Consider the following 25,287-nt stretch of genomic DNA (forward strand, 5'->3'; position numbering starts at 1 on the left):
CCGTAACCTCGCAATAATAACGTGACTAACCTCCCAATAAAATATGTGACTCATATATAACCTTTCAATAATTAACTGACTGTGAACCTAAACTGGTAAATCTGGACGTCAGCAATGCTGCGTCATGGCCCTAAAAATTCATTCTGAATAAATTGAAAAAATCTTACCTCAATGAAGTCGCCGGATAAAGCGTATATATCTGCTCCTAAGAAATTTTTCTGGCACAGCCCAGTGCAATGCTGGCCACTGGGTTTGTTATGTATAAAAAGAAACAACTGATTTTTCTTTACGATAATAGGGATGACCATGGATTGGAGAAATTAATAAATTCAGATGAATGATTGTTAAAAGTAATTTTGTAAGAAAGATTATTATTCAAAGATTTTTAAAAACATTTACATGGGGCTTCATATAACAATAGTGCAAATTTAGTTGTAACAAATTAGATATGGGCGCGGCTGCTTTCACCTTACACTACATCGCTCAGGCACGACCGCCCCAACCGGCCGACTGCGAGCTACCACTACTACTGGCGACACTGCTCTTACTGCAGCCGACACTGCTCTCTGGCCTGCTATTCTATTGTAGCTCACATATCGAAAGCAGCGGGTGCGCAATCCATCGAAATTACATCTGCTCGAGTACGCTAGCAATAAGCTCCTTAGTCATGGACCTCTTAAAAGCTGGATAAACCTATTTAAATTTCTAAGTACTGTATAATTATGCGCACTAATTAAAACATCACATTGGTATGTCTTTACTTCGAGAGCGAGGTGTAATAGAGCTTGAATGTCTTACCATGCCGCTGACAGCATAGAATAGTGTATGGCACCAGATTAATCTGTACTGAGGGGTCGATTTTACGAGCCATGTGTGCGACGTGCCGCTAGCATGAGTTTCGGATCGAACTGATGCTATCTGTGTCAGGATAGGTGGGGGCTGGCTCTACAGTACGTCTAACTTTCGTACCATTACGCGTTATGTTTGGATAGGAATTTTTGTTGTTTTAAAGACTCTTGAATTTAAAAACAATTAAAAGCTTTGAAGTAGAAAGTGATATGATTCTGAAAAACCTCGCTATCAACATGATTTTTAAAATGCTATATTGATTTATTTCTAAAACGAGGGAGTGTATAGCGTAACCGTAGTACTGCAATATATACAAAAAGTGTGTGTGTGTGTGTGTTTTTTTAAGAATGTTCAGGAGTATCAGTTGGGAGGAAAGCTAAATAAAACCGAAGCTTACTGTTTCTGGAAGGGCCCGTGCTTACTCTTCTTGCGACACTTTTGTCCCATCTCGTCACCATTTGTTCTGCCATTGTATTATTGATCGGTATGTTGCTCCCAAGTCGCTCGTGCCAATGAATGATTCGACCTTTCTCGAAGTATGAAGATGTCAGGTGCACATCCTCTGGATATGCTGTGTTTCCATTTTCTCCTGTGTATTCCAGTTAAAGTTAGACACATACAGTGGCAATCACGTATTTACACCATTCTGCAGTTATTAGAATGACTTTCCTCAGTACTGAAAATAATCTCGCATGAGGATAAAATTTTAATCAACATATTCCACAAGCAGGGAATGACTTCCCCAACAGTTTGGTAGCATTCGATTATGGTGTTCATGGTGCAACATTTTCCGTGCCAGTCAATGCATGTTTAAATCTCTGATATACTTGTGAGCCCTTAATGAGATACACAAGCTTCGCCTATTACGATTCTGCGTAGATGACAGCCCTTACTGTCAACAGACTTGTAATATCAGAACTAGTTACCTTGTATTTACATGTGAATGGTCGCACAATGAGAAGCTGTTCGTAGCGTCGTGCAGCCCGGGCGGCCAAAATGTTGTTTGTGCTGCGTATGGGGGAGGTCGCGAGACGACCAGGTCACCACGCCGGTCCCGCCGCTTCATAAAACGGCACCGGGTTTATCGCGTTGCTTTACGACCTCGCATTAGTTCCATGTCAGCACGCACCTCCATTCTCTCTCTTTTCTGTTTCGTGTTTTTTTTTTTAATTTAAAAATATAAACGTTGTTGCACACCACGGACAGACGATGTTACCGATTGAGCGTGCCCGTGTTATAATGTTGCAGGCCGCGCTACGAAAACGCATTAGGGAAACGAACAGCTAGTATTGCAAAAACAAAAGTACAATGTCAGTAAATGTTTACATTTTGTTTGTAATCGGAGCACATTTCTGTTGCAATGTCTCATGTGAGATATTAATTTATTAGTTCTTAATTATTTCACAGAACTACAACAGGCCCTTATACACGGTGGCCATAAAAACTCGCTATGATTTCAAACAGTTATAGCTTGGAATGTGTTAGAATATAGTAGTTTGTTGTACAACATTAAGCATCTCTCGACGTGTTTTTTTCTGGTATGCCTGACTTTCATTCTGTGTACCGCTCGTTGCTCATAGAACAAGACCGAGCGAGGTGGCGCAGTGGTTAGACACTGGACTCGCATTCGGGAGGACGACGGTTCAATTCCGCGTCCGGCCATCCTGATTTAGGTTTTCCGTGATTTCCCTAAATCGCTCCAGGCAAATGCCGGGATGGTTCCTTTCAAAGGGCAAGGCCGACTTCCTTCCCCGTCCTTCCCTAAACCGATGAGACCGATGACCTCGCTGTCTGGTCTCCTTCCCCAAAACAACCAACCAACCATCATAGAACAAGATGATATTCGGGTCAGTACTGCAGTATCGACACTTCTGGTAGCTTCAATGGTTCGTGCAAGAGCGACTGATTCGTGTACAGTGTGATCCTTGGTAAAGACACAAAAGAAGTTTGACGGTGTGGCATAGGAACAGCACGGGGGTCATGCAATGGGACAATCACGTCCCACCCACCCCTCAGGAAATGCGCCATTCACAACATATCGCAAGTTCAAACTCCAATGTGGGGGCGCACGATCACGGAGGAAGATGATAAGCGACTGCAGGTCTTCGGTCTATGGCAGCAGGAACTGTTCGAGCATGTCCAGGTAATCATTTCACGTTATAGTTTTCTCTGCGAAAAAAACTGGGCCTATGAACCTTTCGTGTGCTAGGTCACACCAAACATTATCATTGGGGCTATCAAGGATGACTTCACGTGTGAAATATTAGTAGAGACCCGAATACTAATATTGTGTCGATCATATGTCCACAAATGTGAAATATAACTTCATTTGAAAACAAGCACTCTCATACGTAGTCATTGTCAGTATCTATCGAGGACAACATGGAAAATGCGAGTGCATACCGCAGAAGACCCCTCTTAAAGTCTGATCCTTATACTGTATCCACACCCTTGCTTTTAATTTCACCGAAGGTTGTTTGGCATTTCCTATATACTGATTCAGTCCTTCCGACGATCATTTCTTTTTCGATGTCTTCACCTTTTCCCCGCATCCATTTCGTCTTAGATTCCCTGCACTTTGTATTTACTTCATTCCTCAGCTACTTGTATTTCCGTATTCCTGAATTTCTCTGAACATTTTTGTTCTTCCTTCTTTCATCGATCAACTGAAGTAGTTATTCTGTTACATATGGTTTCTTCGCTGTTACCTTTTTGGTCCCTATGTTCTTCTTTCCAAATTCTATGGTTGCCCTTTTTAGAGATTCTATTCAACTGTGCTGCCTAGTGAACTATTCCTTATTCCTCTAACTACAGCCTTAGAGAACTTCAAGCTCATCTCGTCACACGTTCGTACTTCCGCATCCCCTTCTTTGTGTATTGATTCTTCCTGGCTAATCTCTTAAATTTCGGCCTACTCTTCATTACTACTACATTGTGATCTGAGTCTGTATCTGATACTTAGTAAGCTTTACAATCCAGTATCTGATTTCGGAATCTCTGTCTGACCATGATATAACCCATCAGGAACTTCCCGTATCACTTGGTCTTTTCCAAGAATACATCCTCCTCTTGCGATTCTTGAACAGACTATCCGCTATTACTAGCTGAAATTTATTATGGGACTCAATTAGCCCTGATTTCTCGAATCTTATCTTCATGGTCCTTGTATGTTGGCGACTATGTATGTTGACGGCAGTGCCGATGGTACTGTTACCGACGACTATGCCGATAAAGCGGAGTTATTGAACGCAGTTTTCCGAAATTCCTTCACCAGGGAAGACGAATGGAATATCCCAGAATTTGAAACACGAACAGCTGCTAGCATGAGTTTCTTAGAAGTAGATACCTTAGGGGTTGCGAAGCAACTCAAATCGCTTGATATGGGCAAGTCTCCAGGTCCAGATTGTATACCGATTAGGTTCCTTTCAGATTACGCTGATACAATAGCTCCCTACTTAGCAATCATATACAACCGCTCGCTCACCGATAGATCTGTACCTACAGATTGGAAAATTGCGCAGGTCGCACCAGTGTTTAAGAAGGGTAGTAGGAGTAATCCATCGAGCTACAGACCTATATCATTGACATCGGTTTGCAGTAGGGTTTTGGAGCATACATTGTATTCAAACATTATGAATCACCTCGAAGGGAACGATCTATTGATACGTAATGAGCATGGTTTCAGAAAACATCGTTCTTGTGCAACGCAGCTAGCTCATTATTCGCACGAAGTAATGGCCGCTATCGACAGGGGATCTCAAGTTGATTCAGTATTCCCAGATTTCCGGAAAGCTTTTGACACCGTTCCTCACAAGCGACTTCTAATCAAGCTGCGGGCCTACGGGGTATCGTCTCAGTTGCGCGACTGGATTAGCGATTTCCTGTCAGGAACGTCGCAGTTCATAGTAATAGACGACAAATCATCGAGTAAAACTGAAGTGATATCAGGTGTTCCCCAGGGAAGCGTCCTGAGACCTCTGCTGTTCCTGACCTATATAAATGACCTGGGTGACAATCTGAGCAGTTCTCTTAGGTTGTTCGCAGATGATGCTGTAATTTACCGTGTAGTAAGTTCATCCGAAGACTAGTATCAGTTGCAAAGCGATTTAGAAAAGATTGCTGTATGGTGTGGCAGGTGGCAGTTGACGCTAAATAACGAAAAGTGTGAGGTGATCCACATGAGTTCCAAAAGAAATCCGTTGGAATTCGATTACTCGATAAATAGTACAATTCTCAAGGCTGTCAATCCAACTAAGTACCTGGGTGTGAAAATTAAGAAACAACTTCGGTTGGAAAGACCACATAAAAATTATTGTGGGGAAGGCTAGCCAAAGTTTGCGTTTCATTGGCAGGATACTTAGAAGATGCAACACGTCCACTAAAGAGACAGCTTACACTACACTCGTTCGTCCTCTGTTAGAATATTGCTGCGCAGTGTGGGATTCTTACCAGGTGGGATTGACGGAGGACATCGAAAGGGTACAAAAAAGGGCAGCTCGTTTTGTATTATCACGTAATAGGGGAGAGAGTGTGGCAGATATGATACGCGAGTTGGGATGGATGTCATTAAAGCGAAGACGTTTTTCGTCGCGGCGAGATCTATTTACGAAATTTCAGTCACCATCTTTCTCTTCCGAATGCGAAAATATTTTGTTGAGCCCAACCTACATAGGTAGGAATGATCATCAAAATAAAATAAGAGAAATCAGAGCTCGAACAGAAAGGTTTAGGTGTTCGTTTTTCCCGCGCGCTGTTCGGGAGTGGAATGGTAGAGAGATAGTATGATTGTGGTTCGATGAACCCCCTGCCAAGCACTTAAATGTGAATTGCAGAGTAATCATGTAGATGTAGATGTAGGTGTAGATGTAGAATCGTCCGGCAGTCAGCTTCAAATGCGGGTTCTCTTAAATCTTCTCAACGGTTTTTTTCGAGAAGAACGTCGCCTTCCCTACAGGCATTCACATTTGAGTTCCTGAAGCATCTCCGTAACGTTTGCGTGTTGATCAAACCTACCGGTAATAAATCTAGCGCCCCGCTTCTGAACTGCTTCGGTGTCTTCCTAAAATCCGACCCCGTGAGGGTCCCGAACACTCGATCAGTAGCCAAGTACAGGTTGCACCAGCGCGCTACACGTGAATTCCTTTCCAGGTGAACCGATCTTTCTCCCAATACACCGATGTCGACCTTTCACCTTCCCTACCACAGTTCCCACATGCTCGTTCCATTCCATATCGCTTTACACCCTCACGCCCAGATATTTAAACGACTTGACTGTGTCAAGCATGATACTAGTAATACTGGAACGGTACATCACAGGTTTGTGCTTCCTACTCATCCGTATTAACTTAGATTTTTCCACATTTATAGCATCATCAGCAAACAGCCGCAGATTGCTGCTCTCCCTGCCCATCAGATCGTTTATGGGTACAGAGGATATGAGCGATCTTGTAACACTTCTCTGCGGCGCTCCGGGCGACGCCGTGGTTTCCGATGTACAGTCGCTATCCAGGACAATGTACTGGGTCCTGTTACTTAAAAGTTTTCTAGCCACTCAAGCATCACAGAACGTTTTTCTTATGTTCGGACCTTTGTTAACAGTCAGCAGTGCGGCACCGTGTCAAACGTTTATCGGAAATCTATAAATACTTTCAAAATCTCAGCCGATATCTGAACGAAAGCTTTACTCTCTCAAAGAAATTTCTTACATTCGAACTTACGAGAGCTGTTCGGTAAACACAGCGAAAATAAAAAAATTGTTTATCTACAACAATTAGCCACGTCTTCCAGCTACCTCCCTAAATAGTCGTCGCTCCGACTTAGACGTTGGTTGTGGCGTTGTACAAACTTTCCATTACTCTCGTCATAGAAGGCAGCCGTCTGAGCTCTCTGGCAATTCTCTGCACTGATCTGCATTTCGTTGTTTGTGCCAAAATGTTATCTTCATAGCTGGCAGGAGTGGCCGAGCGGTTCTAGGCGCTTCAGTCTGGAGCCGCGTGACCGCTACGGTCGCAGGTTCCAATCCTACCTCGGGCATGGATGTGTGTGATGTCCTTAGGTTAGTTAGGTTTAAGTAGTTCTAAGTTCTAGGGGACTGATGACCTCCGCTGTTAAGTCCCATAGTGCTCAGAGCCATTTGAACCATTTTGTTATCTTCATAGCCATCGGTTCATGGGAGCAGAGATGAACAACGGAGGGAGCCAATTAAGGGCTGTATTGTGGGTGATCAAACACTCCCCATTGGAAACGCTGGAGGAGCGTCTTCATGGCCCATGCAGAATGCGGCTGAAAGTTGTCTTGAAGAAATAAACGCATGACATTTATGTTATGTGGGGTGCATAGCTTCAGGCGAAATCTCTTACCAGATCCATGTACTTGGCGGGAGAAACTGTTCCTTTAGGCATTCCTAATTGATCAGTTTGCACTCTGAACTGAAAAGAGCGACGTGAAATGATCTACAGGCACACTAAAGACACTGCCCAACACATCTGTGCAAAGTTCCATCGGGTTTTCACAGGGGTTTCCATTTCGCGCCTAACCGGACCTTACTTCTCGAATACGCCTCGTAGAATGTGCTCAAGAATTATGCAGATGAACCGATGTTAACGATATTAGTCTGTAATTATATGGTTCCATTCTCTTACTCCTACAGAATCGACGTTTTTCCGTGGACTTCTAAGGAAAACACAGTCGGTGGAGAACTCATAAGAACGGTCTCCCTCAAGGAAGTGTACTGTCACCTATTTTATTTAATGTGTACACTAACGATCAGCCACAGCCTCAAGGATGCAAAAACTTCATGTATGCTGATGACCTTGCTCTTGTTGACCAGAGCAATCAGTTTGAAGATTTAAAAACAATGCTTAATCACGGTCTACAACAGCTTGGTACTTACTACGAAAAGAATCAAGACAATCAACTGAGAAAATGCAAGTGTGTTCGTTCCATCTGAAACATAAACAAGCTGACAGGAAACTTGAAATATTCTGGAATGGAATTGCACTAGAATATTGTTCCGACCCCACATATTTGGGTATCACTCTTGACCGTACACTGACCTACAAGGAATATTATCTGAAGCTGAAGCGGAAAGTATCCTCCAGAAACTGGCTTCTTTGGAAACTGGCGGGATCGAACTGGGATACACATCCACAAACGTTAAGAAAAACAGCTCTTGCCTTATGCTATTCTGCAGGAGAGTATGCTAGCCCACTGTGATACAATTCAGTACATGCAAAGCAGGTCGATGTAACCTTAAATGACAGCTGTGGGATTGTTACAGGCCAACCCCAATGGACAAAGTTCAATGTCTCTCTGGGATTGCTCCATGTGACCTCACATCCTCTCTTTGGACATCAACCTGCCAAGCCAAGACTGAAGTCCAGGAAGCGTTTTCTAACAACTCCACAGCCCTTAGAAGGATCAGCTGCGGCTACCCGACTCACCAAGTGTAAAGAAAGATGCCAACACCTGTCAAACTGGATAACACCACAAGAATCCCTGCCGCCTGGACACATGGAGAAGTGGGTCATCTGCAAATCCTTGAACAGACTACGGACCGAAGTCGCAAGATCGAGGGGCAATCTCCTTAAATGGAACTTTCAACTGCCAAATGCCAACACAACATTGTGCGAATGCGGTGAATTGCAGACAATCCGGCATCTCTTCAAATGTAACTCATGCCCAACCAGCTGTAGCATGAAGGACATAAACGTCTGCAGCACCCAATGCTATCAAAGTTGCCCGATTCTGGGTGAATACTGTATACTTTTCTTTGTGTGTATCGTATATGGGTTCATATTAGTGTACCTCTGACACGAATAAAAAGAAAAAGACGACTCTGCTTGTACATTCTAAGGTCACTCAGTGTGTGTAGAGGATTTCTGCAACGACTCATGTTTCAGTTAGTCTCAAGCTTACCCAATGTCTTCTGTGTTACAGAGAGTAAGCCATCCATTCAGGAAAGTCTTCATGGCGTGGAGTATTGTGCAAGTGCATTATCGTCTTGAAAGACAAACCCATCACCGATTGCCGGGTTGGACGACATGTCGGATAATTCTGAATCGATACTGCATGGCCTCCAAGTTACTCTCGACAGCGATGTTGCTATGCGATACACAGATCAAAATTTAAAGCCGAAATCAGTCGTGCGCTAAAACTTTACAACAAACAGTTCCTAAATAATGAGGACAGCCTCGTTTCCTGCTTCTTTTTTTAATTGCCTGGTTAGTATATACTCGTAATTCAGAGCTTGAATGTTCATTCGATTATTGTTTCAGATTTCGTTTTTTTCACCCCTTTTTGTCTTTGATTTAGTCCTCCATCTAAATTGCCTGTAACTCATTTTCTCTCTGTTCATTCTCACATAAGCCTACTAAACATTTATTAAGTTTGAAACGTCCCCTTAGAAAAATTAATGAATTACTGTGCTGGTAAACCCATTGATTTTCAAACACCTGAACAAAACTGAACGTACTCGGACATTTCTCTCTTTACTTATTCTGATCAACACTAAACTGACACACAATATTTTTGGCGCAACGCAGTCTGACTTTCAATAATCCCTACAAAAGAATGGCCCTGACTAACAATAACCTATACCTTTCATGAACCACTTATCTCACAAAAATCTTCGTTACTCGAACTACTGCAATACAGTGAGCGCCAATATTGCCAGCTAAATAAAAGATTCTAACTACTGAAGTCACTAACTACCGATAGGCATAGTTAGCAAATGAAAGAGTTGGATAGAGAACAAACAATTTATTTACCTTAATAGTGTTCAAAAGCCATAATATATATATAAGTTCGTGACATCCAGTCTTACAAATTTACTGTCTCTGATGGACACACGTCCAGATCATCCGCTCTCAAAACTCTGTCATCCCTCTCCCCACATCAACCACTGCTGGCGGATCACCTCCAACTGCACAACGCTACGCGCTGTTCGCATCCAACTGCCCAACACTACAATAGCGAATATTACAACAATGCCAACCAGCCACAGACTGCACACAGCACAGCCAGTGATTTTCAAACAGAGCGCTACGTGGCTTTACCAACATAAAAACCTAAGAAGTGTTATGGTACTTAATGGACTATTATTGGATGAACATTGTTGTTTTACTTACAGAACAGCATTTCATCGAAGAGGTTAACAACAGAACATAACGAATTATTTGTTGAAATAAATAATGGAACGATTCTACTAAATGAGTCGCTTTGCATATTTTGTATCACTTGCTCATTTATTCCGCACTAATAGATGAATGCAAACGTGGAAAGTCCTACGCCATCACCAGAACATTCCCCAGCTATGTGTTTGCGTATAAGATGAGAAGGCAGTACACAGGGAATTCTGGAGAGGGCCTATATAAGCAGAGGATGCAAAATTACTCATGACGACGAATGACACAGCAGCTCATATGCCGATCATCGTAGTGATCCACAGATAACAGAGTATAAATGTCGCAACAATGAAGAAAGATCGCCTTCGGTCTCTTTCGGAGGTGTGGTACCAAGCTTGTGGCGTGACGGTAAAACAGAAATGCTTGATTACTCGTCAATCGTTAATGACTGTCCCCTACAACTTGCAGAACTAATTTTGGAAGTGTGGAGGCGTCGATGCGTAGGCAGCGTGATCGGGAGTTCCCGATTGTAGGTGCGGCTTCAGTCTCGTCACAGTAATGAATTTTAGAAGTTTCCCGCTGTTCCCTTTCGACAGCGGCAGTGAGAAATAATTTATGAATTGGAGCCAAATTAGTCACCCGAATGACTACCGTTCACTGAGGTCGAAGGGACGGATTCACGTACGAGTGTCATGAATTTTGATCAACTTCATGGGAATATTCTGAATCTCCTATTTCTCTTTTCAGAGGGTTGGGGTTTCTACCCTCTGAAGGGGAGCAGTGGGAAACGCTAAGTATTGAAAGAAATAACATTTCTTGAGATTCATGTGTAGTTCGTATACCTTTAACTTTTTAAATGTTTTCTTTAGATTTTTAATACTGTAAAGATTTTAAACAGTCGTAAATGCCACGCTTTCATGTAGTGTTGAAAATTCGTGGACTTTTTACACAGTGTTTGGAAATAGGTTTTGTCTGGGAAAAATGACCACTGCTCGAGTAACATTCTTAGCACATTCCCATGAGTAATTCCTGTGAAACTTGATATATGTATGAATTACTTCATGGAATAGAATTCAGCGGGCTGGGGCACCACTAGGGGAATGGAGTGACACTTTTGCAGGAAGATATTTCAACGGAGCTTGACGCTCTTGATGGGATGAGCGGCGTTTCGCAGGTAACATACGGACACACTAATAATTTGTTTCTCGTCTATTAGTGTAGCACATTATTTTGCAGTCTATGTCAAATATTAGTAGAAATTAGTTTTAATATACACAGACAGAAAAAAATTGCTACAGAAAAAAGTAATAAATGCAGAGTAATGAAATTTCAGGGATACATTTCTGTAGGTAACAGATTTAAGTGATTAAAATTGCAGTGTCGCAGGTTAATACAAGTGCGACATTGTTGTTGTTGTGGTCTTCAGTCCAGAGACTGGTTTGATGCAGCTCTCCACGCTACTCTACCCTGTGCAAGCTTCTTCATCTCCTAGTTCTTACTGCAAGCTACGTCCTTCTGAATCTGTTTAGTGTATTCATCTCTTGGTCTCCCTCTACGATTTTTACCCTCCACGCTGCCCTCCAGTACTAAATTAGTGATCGCTTGATGCCTCAGAATATGCCCTACCAACCGATCCCTTCTTCTAGTCAAGTTGTGCCAAAAATTTATCTTCTCTCCAGTTCTATTCAGTACCTCCTCATTAGTTACGTGATCTATCCACCTAATCTTCAGCATTCTTCTGTAACACCACATTTCGAAAGCTTCTTTCCTCTTCTTGTCTAATTAGCCATTGCAAATGTGAAATACTGGTACTTTAATAAGCAGTAAGCTGCGAGATTGTAGAGTGCAAGCATGCAAATGTGTATGCATTGTTTGTTGTACGGATGCAGGATGTCAGTTCGTGGACTGGAGTTCCATGCCTGTTGTACTTGGTCGGTCAGCAAAGGAACGGTTAATGACGCAAGAGGATAACTCTGAGTTGTCATCCGGTGATGTCCCATATGTGCTAGATTGGAGACAGATCAGGTGATCGAGCAAGCCAAGGCAACACATTGACACTGTGCAATGCATTTTGGGTTACAACATCGGTAAGAGACCGAGCGTTATCCTGTTGGAAAACACACCCTGGAATGCGGTTCATGGAAGGCAACACTACAGGACGAATCACCAGATTGACATGCAATTTTGCAGTCAGGATGCGTGGGATAGTCATGAGAGTGTTCCTGCTGTCATGCGAAATCGCATCCCAGACCATAATTCCAGGTTTAGGTCCAATATGTGTAGCTCGCAGACTGGTTGGTTGCATTCGCTCCTCTGACCTCCTAACAAACACACGGCCGTCACTGGCACAGAGGAAGAATAAAGTTACATCAGAGGACACGACAGACCTCCACCCTGGCCTCAATGAGCTCTCACTTGACATCACTGAAGTCGCAAATAGCGGTGGTTTGGATTCAGTGGAATGCACAGTACAGGGCGTCTGTACAGGAGCTTTCCCTTTTGCCAACTGCTACTCAAATTGCTGTTCAGACACAGTACGATACGCTAGAGTCATATGCCGAACACAGTGGTCTTCCCTCTCGGTAATGTCACGTGCCCGTCCGGACTCCGGTCCTCTTGCGACTGTACATTCTCGTGAACACTGCTACCAGAAATCATGTACAGTGCCTATATTCCTGCAAAAGGAACATCAAGCTTCTCATAGCGCTATTATACGACCTCGTTCAAACTCAATAAGGTGCCGATAATGGTGCATATGCCGTCTTAATAACTAACATCAAGTCACCTCGCTCAATACACATCATCTTTCAGATGTAGAAACACGCCTCCATAGTCTGATGGCACGTCGCCAGTCTCATGGACTCTACACAGCAAACTGAATAATTACTTGATCGCCACTTTCCCAAACGATTTTAGAAATTCCGGTTTAATGGTATCTATTTCTTCTGCCTTATTTGATCTCAAGTCTTCCAGAATTTTTTTTTTAAATTCTGACGCTACTAATGGGTAATTTCTGTCTGCCACATCAAATCCAATTTTTTCTTCTGTCACGTCATAGACAAGTCCATCCCTTCATAGAGGCCTTTAGTGTACTCTTTCCTCCTATCTGCTCTCTCTTCTGCGTTTAACAGTGGAACTTCATTGCATTTTTTATGTTACCACCTTTGCTTTTAATTTCACCGAAGGTTGTTTGAACTTTCCTATAAGCTGAGTCAGTCCCTCAGACGATGATTTCTTTTTACGTTGTTTTCACATCTCTCCTGCAGCCGTATCCCGTGGACTGTCCTGCAGTTACAATTTACTTCATTCTTAACGAACTGATATTGCTGTAATTCTGTCTTCCTCTGAGCAGGTATGTGGATGAATTCTGCTGGCCATTAAAGTGCAACAACGCGAAGGCGGCCTGCTGCGTTTCAGACCAATCACACAATGCAATAAGGAATAACGTCATCTACTTTCTGTACATGATGAAAGGTTTGTCATTCAGAAAAAAGCATTTCTCTTTTGGTTTTGTAAATAACATCATGTTCGACTGTATTTATTTATTTATGAAATCAACTATTGTAATTTTTGCCGTATGGGCATTATGGAGTGGAATACTGCAAAATGCAAAATTTGAATTTATTTATACAATGTTAGGCCTACTTATTACTATGCCATGCAGAAGGCAGTTATATATTAAAATAATATGCTAAAAATAATATATTATTTACGTTGTGCTTTAGCACATTTAAAAAACTCTCATGTATACATATCGTCGATCACAACCATATGTTGGGTATTTAACTGTAACAATGCGTCTACGTTAAACGAGAATGAGGCTGTGTTCATCATGATGACAAGATGATAACGGTAACAGTAAGTGTAATTTATACTATTTGCATGATGCACATATGCTTACTCACGCTCAATATAGACGCATTCTTACAGTTAAATAAAAAAGTTTTACATTTAAAGGTCATCATGATGTACGAGTAATTTACAAAATATTACACACCTTCGAACTTCAGATTGTAGAAGCTAATGACTTATAGTTGTTCCTGAGAAGATCGTTATATGCCTCCTTTAAAAAGGATAAACCTCTATCGGCACGTGTCCGAAATCGTGACCTACTGATAATGCAGTTTGTAGTTCCGCGCTATTTCTGCTCGTGTTGGTAGGAATCCCATGACTATCATGCGAATATGGAATCGATGGGTTCATGAGAACAATATTCAACATCATGCAGGATCTCAACTGCCCCACGCGACTAGCACCCGTGAGGACATGCATACGAGTGTTTCCGAGGCTTGCAGTATCGTGAAGCCGCGTCTCGTAGCCCGATCGTGACTGTGCTTGTCTGAGCAAGAGAAGTGTCCACACCAACACTGCATCGAAGCCTGTACCACTACGTACAGTCAGTAGGGCTACTATTGTTTCGGTTCCTCTTGCCTTGGCAGCAGAACGAGGTGCACCGAACGGCAGCACTGGCCACAGCAGCGACACTAAGTCCTCGTCTCGTCCTCGTCTTTCCAGACGAGTGCTGGTTCCCTGTACAGCATCACGCTGGGAACATTCATGTCTAGAGGCTCTAGGGAAAACGAACGTCATCCAGATATTGGTCCAGCACCTGGTGTGATGGTAAAGGATGCCTGAGAGTACGAAACGTAATTACCTGTGGTTCGCACAGCTGGTAATTTAGACAACATCTTTTACATTCCTGACTCGTTAAGGCCAGTGACGTTGCCATCTTTTCGAGGTCTCCGTGGCGTTATCTTTCAACAAGATAATGCAAAACCGCATGTTGCCTGTGCTATCTCTGCGTACCTCGATACAAAAGGTATTTGGCTGCTGAACTGGACAGATGACTCACCCATGTACGAAGGCATCCGGCCATTGGTTGCCGCGAAACTGGCACGCCGCTGCTCACCAACTATGTTGATACCGCCAGGAATGTAGTAACCCTCTCTGTCCCTCAAGATCAGTGACCTCTAAGCCGAGCCCAGTTCGAATCATTGTTGTTGCCAGAGGCGGCAGATTTGCATACTAAATCTCTCTCCCTATATACCCCCAAATTACTTATATTCCTGCTACTCTGTAAACGCACGAAAAGTAAAATTTTGATATTTCTTATCTTCGTGGTGCTGTGATTTTAATGGTAAACAGTATAGATGTAAACGCTGACACACAATCCCGTGAGACGCAGACTTACGGTTTTCATATGGCAGCCACAGATATTTTCTTCGCATGAGACTCCCTGTGCTGACAACTGTGGAGACAATGGTCGCGGTACGCCCCGTGCCAGCAGGCGGTCACATTCCACACGCGGCACTACTGCTGCCGACTCGAGCGGAAAAACGTAAAACTGTCGCCCTGGCAGCAGGAGCACTGCATGTTTCTTCCCGGAGATTTAACCTCTGGAGCAGCAGGAGGAGGCCCGCAGTATTCTCCGCGTCCTCCGAGAGATCCACCAACAACGAAGTGCTGGCAAAGGCAAACACTGCGTAGGGACAACATACCTAACAGATAAAATTAGAGGCCTAGGAGTAGTAACCGTTTTATTTTTATTTATTTGTTTATTTATTTTTGAGTCGTCAGTTTTCTGACGTGTCTGATGCGATCTGCCACGAATTCCTATCCTACCCAATTTCAAATGGTTCAAATGGCTCTGAGCACTATGGGACTCAACATCTAGAACTTAGAGCTACTTAAACCTAACTAACCTAAGGACATCACACACATCCATGCCCGAGCCAGGATTCGAACCTGCGACCGTTGCGGTCGCGCGGTTCCAGACTGAAACGCCTAGAACCGCTCGGTCACTTCGGCCGGCCTACCCAATTTATTCATCTCAGCGTAGCACTTGCACACTATGTCCTCAATTATTTGATACATGTACTCTAATCTCTGTCCCTGTCTCCCCTTCAGATTTTACCATCTACGTGTCGCACTAGTACCATGGAAGCTACTCCCTGATGTGTTAACAGATTTCCTATAAACTTGCCCCAACTTCTTGTCAGCGTTTTCCACATATACCTGTCCTCACCTATTCTGCAGAGAACCTCCTCATTCCTTACGTTATTAGTCCACCTGGTTTGCAACATTCTTGTACAGCACCACATCTCAAATGCTTCGATTCTCTTCTGCTCCGTTTTTCCCACAGTCAACGTTTCACTACCACACAATGCTGTGCTTCAAACGTACATTCCCAGGAAGGTATTCCTTAAATTAAGGCCAGTAACGCTTTCTTTGGCTGTGCTACTCTCCCTTTGACGTCCTCTCTGCTTCGTCCGTCACGAGTCACTTTCTTCCAAGGTACAGAATTTCTTAACTTTTTCTACTTCGTGACCACCAATTCTAATTTCTGATACTTCTCATGACTTCCATCTTTCTTCGATTTTCTCTCAACCCACATTCTGTACTCATTAGGCTGTTCGTTCCAGCCGATGGATTCTCTAATTCTTCTCCACCTTCACCGACGATAGCAAATCTTATGTTTGCTATCCTTTCAACATAAATTTTGATCCGACTCTTGACCCTCTTCCTTTATTTGCGTCGTTGCTTCTTCCATGCAGACACTGAACATTAGGGACAAAAGACTGCATCTCTCTCGTACAGCCATCTTGGTCCGAGCACCTCGTCCTTACTCTCCCAGTCTTATGTTCCCTCTTGGTTCTTATGAATTTCGACCATCTTGCACCATTTTACACTGTCGGTTGCTTTTTCCATGTCAACCAATTCTATGAGAATGTCTTGATTTTTCTTTACTGTTGCTTACATTATCCTTTCTAAAGCCAAGCCGATCTTCATCTAACTGATACTCAATTTCCCCTTCCATTCTTCTGTGCATTATTCTTGTCAGCAACTTAAATGGAGAGCTGTTAAGCTGATTGTACTGATTGTACACTTATTTGCTCTTGCTACCTTCGGAATCGTGTGCATAGTACTTTCCCAAGAGTCTCATGGTATTTCACCTGTCTCATAGAATCTGCACACCAACTTGAATAGTTGTTTTGTTTCCAATTCCTCCAGTTATTTTAGAAATGCAGTTGAAATGTTATTTTTGCCTTCTGTCTCGAATCTTTCATGCTCTTCTAACTTCTCACTATAATAATGGATTCTTTATTTATTCCATAGCAACTCCAACTACTTCTTCTACGAAGTCATCAAGCAGTTCTTCCCCGTCTTGTAGCCTCAAATTATCCTTTCCGTTTATCCGGTCTCTTCTCTGCGTTTAACATTTGAATTTGCATTGCAGTGGTTATGTTTCTGCCCTCGGTTTTCATTTCACCGAAGGTTGTTTTCATATTTTAGTATGTTGAATCAGTCCTTCCGAAGCTACTGAAAATTATATTTCTTCTAATTACCAGAGCAACATGTTATTAAAGACTTGTAATATAAGAAATTCGTGTATAAAAGCAAATATCCGACGGATATTTCCTGAAGTACAGCACTAGTATCGTGAGATGATTTTGAAGTTCAGTTTTGCCAAAGTCAATAGTACAGTGATTTTAAGCATGTGTTTTGACTATTAGCAAACTGATATGGAATAGGGTGAGACATATAGCGAGGAGTACTTTAAGTTGATGGATCCAGGAACGTCTTTGGTAATTTACAACAGATACGAAAACGTTGATGAGACGGGGGTAACTGACATTAGAAAACGTTTGGGTGCCACATGGCTACTATTATCAGACCACCAAAAAGAACAGGCCTTCATCGAACATCGGATATTGGATCAGAAGTCGGCCGGTGTGGCCGAGCGGTTCTAGGCGTTACAGTCTGGAACCGCGCGATCGCTACGGTCGCAGGTTCGAATGCTGCCTCGGGCATGGATGTGTGTGATATCCTTAGGTTAGTTAGGTTTAAGTAGTTCTAAGTTCTATGGGACTGATGACCTCAGAAGTTAAGTCCCATAGTGCTCAGAGTCATTTGAACCATTTGAATCAGACTTGTTGTATTCCAGAAGTGTTTGTGGTATCATCTTGCGTCCTTAAGGTTCCAATATTGTCTACCGACGTACACAGCCAAGCAGTCAGAATCACAATGCCCACACAGGCTGTTTCAGACATAAGACTACTAAGTTATCTCGTATTGGTGTGTAGTCTATCAATGATGTGTTCCAGAAAATTTGTGTAAGCCTATCTTACATCTCGCAACGTTTGTCGTACAGACATGCTAAGCTGTACTGTACTGGTGTATCATCTGTATATGACCTTTGTTACATCTCAAAACGTTTCTCGTACAGAATACATACCTTGTGCAATTAATACTAGTGACATCCCGTTTCTCTCTAACTCGCTTATCCTCTTCTGCTCCAACCATATGTCTTTTTAAATTTTTTGCAATGATGTAAACGCGCTATTATTATTTGCGACTGTATGAGTACGATAGATTCTGAGTGAACGAGAAAAAACTAACACTTACCTCTTTCACTGTGTTAGTGTTCGTCCAATACGCCACACGTTTTCGCTAACGTTAAGTACGGACATAAAAAGTACCTTTACGACGCTTACTGACCGTCGGCACATTCTGACAGCTCCAAAGACGGATGGTCTTGTTGTTCCTTCCGTATTTTATGAAACTGGCAGATTCCACGGTGCGTATATTCCATTTGACAAACTATCTCAACGAAATGTTGCTAAATGACAACACTTCAACATTCTTCAATGTTGCATAGCAAACGAATTTTGTGTTTGATTTTCACTCTTAAATATGAAGTTAATCTACCAGTAACCAACGGAAGAATTCGTTAACATTGTTGATAGTCCTACAACGAGCACGTGACTACTTTCTGCACAACTCAATGATTCACGTACAAGCGCAAGCTAAATGTTATACGAAAAATGCTTGTGCCTATTCCAGGTACAGCATAAGCAATCGTTTCACAATGAGGGCATTGTTGCGCGCCTTCAACTTCGTCATTACCAAACTTACGTGCTTCAGTTAGCATTGTCATCTGATTTTTTCTGGTCTTCATCCCATATCTGCAAGGGGTGGGCATGTTGTCTGGATTGGGAGGTTAGTAGTAGAAGGTGGCCAGATAACCTTCCTAGCATTAGCCATGTGAAACTGTTAGAACGTGTTCGAAATGCTTACCAGTTGTGTATCTAGGACGGGACATGGGTACCAGCCTACTATTCACCTAGTTGGATTTGGAAAACCACCTAAAAAGCACATCCAGCCTGCCCGGCGACTCTGGGCGTTAATCCTCTCGGTAGATTCGATCCGATGTCGGCGTGCCTCCCCGAATCCCGGAAGCGGTATGTTAGCGCTCGCGGCTATACGGCAGATTTAGTTAATATTGCAATGACGGCCATTAAAACTGCAATACCATGAAGGCGGAATATAACAAACGTGAAAATGGTATCGAAGGTACTATACACTTGGATATCCGAATGATTATAATTTCAGCACAACCACATTGAATAGGCAGGACTAATTTCATCAACAACCTATATACAAGGAAAGATTATGCATGGGGCTTTATTTTCAGATACCACGTTTGAGATTTGTTTGTTTGTGAAAAGATCGTGTTATTACTGGTGTAAGATAGAAGACATCTGACATCACTAGTCCAAATTCGACAGCGACTGGATCGTGGCCTATCGTTTCGCAATTTATAATTTAGCAATACTGCTCTTCACGATGGTCGGTATCCCACGACTGCCCAGAAAATATGCTGTCGAAAAGTTCAGGAAGGTATAAACCCAACGCCATGGAAGATGTCAACGGTCCTATGTGACTAACGTACCTGACGATTTCGGAAGAACGTACAGCCATGTCACATAATTGGTCATGAAATCCGCTTGTGTGAGGAACGAAGTACAGGTGGTTGACAAAAATACGGGAACACCAAAAACATAACATTACCATGCCAAAAAAGGTATGGGAAACAACTTCCTGTCTCATCGGAATGGATAAGTACAGGTTCTGTATGGTTTTCAATCTTGCGCCACACTTCCTTCAGAATAGTGGCAAGCTCAGGTAACGATACTGGAAGTGGACAGCGACCATGCACCCTTCTCTGCAAAGTGGACCACAAAGGCTCAACAGTATTGAGATCTGGTGACTGTGGTGGGGAGGGGATACTCTGGACGATGCGAGCTGTGTGAAGAGGGGCCCTGCCGTCTTGGAGCACAGCATCACCATTGGGGAAGAGACATTACACCATGGGATGTAGCTAATCAGCCAAAATGGTCACATAATCCTTGACAGTAGCACAGCCTCCATGAGGCCACGGAATACCACGATATGGCTACGCAAATCACCACCGTATGCCCGCCATGTTTCACTTTTCGGACTTAAACTCGGCCAGAAGATGGGAACAGGGTTCAACAAGATTCATACGGCGAAATGACTTTCTTCCATTGCTTCTTTGTCCAGGTTTTATGGCCAGGGCACCACATTTTCCTGTTACAGTCATTTTCTTAACTGATGAGCGATTTTGGAATCCCAACTAGCCCTAACTTTTCCCTGCGTGTGGAGTGCTTTGGCGCTGACTGGGTTCGCAAGTACGACATAAGTTTTGCAGTGAATTTTACAGCTGTTGTTCTCTTATATTTCGTCGCAAACTTCTTCAGTGATCATTTATGACGATCACTCAGCACATACTTTTGTCCACGTTGTGAATTAGCGGATGATGGTTTTTCGTTTCCCCCGTAAGGGACATAGATATTACACTACTGGCCATTAAAATTGCTACACCAAGAAGAAATGCAGATGATAAACGGGTATTCATTGGACAAATATACTATACTAGAACTGACACGGGATTACAATTTCACGCAATTTGGGTGCATAGATCCTGAGAAATCAGTACCCAGAACAACAACCTCTGACCGTAATAACGGCCTTAATATGCCTGGGCATTGAGTCAAACAGAGCTTGGAAGGCGTGTACAGGCACAGCTTCCCATGCAGCTTCAACACGATTCCACAGTTCATCAAGAGTAGTGACTGGCATATTAGGACGAAACAGTTGCTCGGCCACCATTGACCAGACGTTTTCAATTGGTCAGAGATCTGGAGAATGTGCTGGCCAGGGCAGCAGTCGAACATTTTCTGTATCCAGAAAGGCCCGTACAGGACCTGCAACATGCGGTCGTGCGTTATCCTACTGAATTGTACGGTTTCGTAGGGATCGAATGAAGGGTAGAGCCATGGGTCGTAACACATCTGAAATGTAACGTCCACTGTTCAAAGTGCCGTCAATGCGAACAAGAGCTGACCTAGTCGTGTAACCAATGGCACCCCACACCATCACACCGGGTGATACGCCATTATGGCGATGACGTATACACGCTTCCAATGTGGGTTCACCGTGATGTCGCCAAACACGGATGCGACTATCATGATGCTGTAAACACAACCTGGATTCATTCGAAAAAATGACGTTTTGCCATTCGTGCACTCAGTTTCGTCGTTGAGTACACCATCGCAGGTTCTCCTGTCTGTGATGCAGCGTCAAGGGTAACCGCAGCCATGGTCTTCGAGCTGATAGTCCATGTTGCTGCAAACGTCGTCGAACTGTTCGTGCAGATGTTTGCTGTCTTCCAAACGTCCCCATGTGTTGACTCAGGGATTGAGACGTGGCTGCACGATCCGTTACAGCCATGCGGATAAGATGCCTGTCATCTCGACTGGTAGTGATACGAGGTCGTTGGGATCCAGCACGGCGTTCCGTATTACCCTCCGGAACCCACCGATTCCATATTCTGCTAACGGTCATTGGATCTCGATCAACGCGAGCAGGAATGTCGCGATACGATAAACCACAAACGCGGTAGGCTACAATCCGACCTTTATCAAAGTCGGAAACGTGATGGTACGCATTTCTCCTCCTTACACGAGGCATCACAACAACGTTTTACCAGGCAACGCCGGTCAGCTGCTGTTTGTGTATGAGAAATCGGTTGGAAACTTTCCTCATGTCAGCACGTTGTAGGTGTCGCCACCAGCGCTAACCTTGTGTGAATGCTCTGAAAAGCTAATCATTTGCATATCACAGCATCTTCTTCCTGTCGGTTAAATTTCGCGTCTGTAGCACGTCATCTTCGTGGTGTAGCAATTTTAATGGCCAGTAGTGTAGTTTCGATGCCTCTTGAAATACCCAAACGCTTCGGTTATCTTGGTTAAAGGGAGCACTCAGCATACGAGCATCAACAATCTGCCCATGTTCGAATTCACTTAGTCCTTCTACAGTACTACATAGAACACTTTTATGGCAACGATTGACAATTACAACATATTGAGGAGGATTTGCAGGTGTTCCTAATAACATACAACAGCGCAGGCTGCATACTTGGCTAGTGTAAGGATTTATGTTCGAGAGTTCATTTATCACTGTGTTTCTGTATTTTTGTCAACCCCTGAACATCCGCACGGACAGTGCACTGAGGCTTGAAGCACAACGGTCTCTTCAGCACGTAGACCATTGTTGCGGCGGCAGAATGATCCGCGCTGCCAGTGGTGCCTACAAAGATAGTATTGGACATAACAATGGAACCAAGTTGTTTTTCCAGACGAGTCCTGGATTTGTCTTCAGTATCACGAAGAATATACCCACGCGCGGAGGCTCCGAGGAGAAAGAAAGTTGCCAGATTTCAGTCGTCATCGTCAGCATCTGGCGCGTTGGTGTGGCAAATACGACACGACACCTGTGATTCACAGAACAAGTAATTTCGATAGCAGACGTTACATTTTCGAAGTGATGGGTCCTGTGGCTGTGTTCTACAGTCAGGTTCTCTGTGATGCGATATTTCAACAAGATAACGAAGGACCACAGGTTGCCGGTGCTGTTCTGAATTCCCTTAATGTATAGAGCGTTCGGTTGTTGCCAGTACGTTCTCCAGATCTCTCAGCCATTGAAAACATCTGGTCTTGAGTTGCAAGAGACTGGCACACCACCACTCGCCAGCCACTACGACAGAAGAACTGTGACACAAAGGTGAGGCAGCGTGGAATGACGTACCGGTATTTGTCGTCAAAGATCAGTTTCACGTGATGCCGAGCTACTGACGGCGCTGGAGGTGGCAAGTCTGTGTACTAAATTTTGCACAGTGCATACTCCAGAATCACCCACAAATTCAAATTATATGTTCTTCCTGCTATATTGCAAAGATACAAAAAGGATAATTTCGCTATTTCCTGACATTCCTGACGTTGCGATGCTGTGACTAGTGAAAGTCATGTAAAAAACTGTTGGTAGTTCCTGGACGAAGTATATGGTACAATGAAATATAATCCTTGTTCATTTGTCTATCGATGCCTGGTGTGACGATGCAGGTGATATTCTCGTACGTCTCATTAATCTCAAGAAACTAATGAAAAGAAACAACTACTTGGGTTTATTGGGAAGTGCCGAGTGGTTATAAATAAGTGAAGCTACTCACAGGGTCCAGTGCAAACTGTAAGTATTGTATTACAGTGAAACTTGGTAAGTATTCTAAAGCATTAATGTGAAACCGATTTACGCTCGAAAAAATTAGTTCAAATTTTGCCCACCATGTGCAAATCCGGCTATGTGACTGCAAGAAATATGTATAGAAATGTTTCCATATGTAATGAATTGTGAACGGGATGGGGACAGAAATGTCAGACAAGGGACAAATGCATACTGCTGATATTATTAACTGCTGCTTACACAATATCTGCAGTATGAGCATAGGGGCCGGCCGCGGTGGTCTCGCGGTTCTAGGCGCTCAGTCCGGAACCGTGCGACTGCTACGGTCGCAGGTTCGAATCCTGCCTCGGGCATGGATGTGTGTGATGTCCTTAGGTTAGTTAGGTTTAAGTAGTTCTAAGTTCTAGGGGTCTGATGACCTAAGATGTTAAGTCCCATAGTGCTCAGAACCATTTGAACCATTTGAGCATAGGGGACACCGGCGATATGCTGTACAGCGCCAGATTTCAAGCTTTTGACCAAAATTGGAATTAATTTTTTTCCAGCTTAAATCGATTGGGCATTAATGCATTAGAATATTTAGCAAATTTCGCTTCCATACAAGAATTACTTCCCACACTGGACCTCAGTGGCTAGCTACATGTTAATTATAACCACCAGGTACATTTGATGGACAGCCCTGAACACTGCGTTATTTACATAGAGTGAATTATAATTCTAAATTTACAAAATAATTTTTAACTTTAGTCACTTTTCTTTACCAATACATCCTGTCACTACATTTCTCTGCAGCATGGTGCAATCGAATGTACTTTAATTTCTACCTGTAGATCCCATTGACGTGTGATTAGGTCTATATGCTTGGTGTGCCAGGGTGGTTATGCACCCGTAGTTGTCCCTGTAAAGATGTTTATTCAAGCTGATGAAACATTAAAAAAAAAAAAAAAAAAAAAAAAAAAGAAAAATATAAGGCACTGCTTAAAGGATTACTGTGATTCGTCTGGTTCTTCATAGAAAACGGTTCCGCTTGCTGCGGCTTGGTGTATGTTAAACTAACATCGGTGAAGTTTTTACTTACATTTTTGCACACAGAGCCAAATAACATACTATATACACACTGTACCCGATACAGACACAAGCCTTCACAAATTCCATAGCACATGGATATGCCCAGGTTGAAACAAGGAGCCATCAGAAGATATTTTAGTTAAATTCAACGTTGATGAGAATGTCTTGTTCAAGATCATTACGAAACAGCAGTGCCTGTATTATTATAAGTACGAAGCAATGTTCCTTCGTTGGTGCCTGCATTTATTCGCCAATACCAGGTCGTCGACACAGTAAATAAGGCCTTTCTGGACGGAATATACACAATGCACGAGTTGAGACATTTATGGATGCTTAAGTCAGACGGTGATTCGTGCACGGATAACCGAAGCGGTTGACGCGACCGCTCTCGAAAAACTGGAAATTCGGGTTCGAGTGCCGGTCTGGCACAAATTTTCACTGTTGTTATTTCAATATACAGTCGATGGTGGTTCATATACGCAACTGCGAACCCATTTCCTGTATATACGATCACTGACTGCCAGCGAAATTGTAAATAGGTCGTGAGCGGCTTGCGTGTTGCCCGAAACGTATTGTATCTTCTAAATACGTTGTGATATATTGAAAATATTACGAGTAGTTCTCAAATTGTTACTTGAAGAGTAGTTAATAACAATAAATGGTTCAAATGGCTCTAAGCATTATGGGACTTAACATCTGAGGTCATCAGTCCCCTAGACTTAGAATTACTTAAACCTAACTAAACTAAGGACATCACACCATCCATGCCCGAGGCTGGATTCGAACCTGCGACCGTAGCAGCAGAGAGGTTCGGGCCTGAAGCGCCTAGAACCACTCGGCCACAGCGGCCGGCTAATAACAA

This window comes from Schistocerca piceifrons, chromosome 7, assembly GCF_021461385.2.
Source record: "Schistocerca piceifrons isolate TAMUIC-IGC-003096 chromosome 7, iqSchPice1.1, whole genome shotgun sequence".
NCBI classification, from domain to species: Eukaryota; Metazoa; Arthropoda; class Insecta; order Orthoptera; family Acrididae; genus Schistocerca; species Schistocerca piceifrons.